The sequence below is a fragment of the Pteropus alecto genome, unplaced genomic scaffold (assembly GCF_000325575.1).
Source record: "Pteropus alecto unplaced genomic scaffold, ASM32557v1 scaffold40, whole genome shotgun sequence".
NCBI classification, from domain to species: Eukaryota; Metazoa; Chordata; class Mammalia; order Chiroptera; family Pteropodidae; genus Pteropus; species Pteropus alecto.
Genome location: NW_006431919.1, coordinates 11,355,141 through 11,356,238, shown reverse-complemented (window position 1 = coordinate 11,356,238; position 1,098 = coordinate 11,355,141). Strand labels below are relative to the sequence as shown.

General features: G+C 28.1%; 1 pseudogene; it reads right to left on the bottom strand.

Moving 5' to 3' along the window:
* Positions 1-406: 406 nt before the first annotated feature.
* Positions 407-525, bottom strand: LOC112475293 (annotated as a pseudogene).
* Between the last annotated feature and the right edge of the window lie 573 nt (positions 526-1,098).

The window sequence follows — 1,098 nt, the reverse complement described above, 5'->3', positions numbered from 1 at the left end:
CCAATACTAAAAAGAAAATCTTAAAAATAGCCAAAGGAAAAAAAATTACATATCTAAGTACAAGGTTAATAATGATGGCATAATTCCTGTAGAAACTATTCAAGCCAAAACAATAAAGTAGACATCTTTTAAAGTACTGAAAGAAAGTCAAACTAGAAGTTTGTTTATAATTTATGTGGAACTAGTTTATGAAAACAAAGAACAAAAAAGACAAAACAAAAGTACACTGGTGTAAGATTTATATGACATATAAGAAGGGATATATTATTAGGAGGTAGGATGTAATATGTTTAAAATGTTATGGTAAATTTTATTTATTTTTTTTTTTTAGGCAAGGCAACACTTGGTTGACCTCACAGATTGCAAGGACCTTGTCAGCTTACAATCCCTTATTTTTTATTTTTTATGCCTACAGCACCTGGTCTTTCTAGGTGGTCTCCCATCCAAGTACTAACCAGGTCCAACCCTGCTTAGCTTCTGAGATCAGATGGTTTTACCTGTTATCAGGGTGGCATGGCCCTAGACAGTTATTGTAAATTTTAGAGGTAAATGTTAAAAAAAAAAAAAATTAACACACAAATATGTAGAGCTGAAAATCAAAAGGGAAAATAAAATAAAATCATACTACTTTACCTAATCTAAAAAGAAGCAGAAAAGAAAAAGAAAGCAAATAGAAAACAAATATCAAAATCTAAGATTTAGACGCAATCACATTGTTAATAATATTAAATAAAAATGGTCTGAATACACCAATTTTAAGCAGAGATGGTCAGACTGGGTAAAATAGCAAGACCCAACTATCTTCTGTCTATAAGAAACTCATTTTGAATAAAGAAAGTGATTTTAACTACTTAAATACTCTAAGTTAATTGAATGAAGAAAGAGTAGTCTTTCTACATATTATACTGGAACAACTTAATATCTACATGCAAAAACATTAATAATGTCAATCCTTACTTTACATAATTACAAAATTAACTCAAAATAGATTGTAGGTCTAAATGTAATCTCTTAAAATATAGAAAACATAAATATTTGTGATATTAGATTACACTAAGATTTCTTCAATAAGATGCAAAAAGAAAAAAATTGATTTCT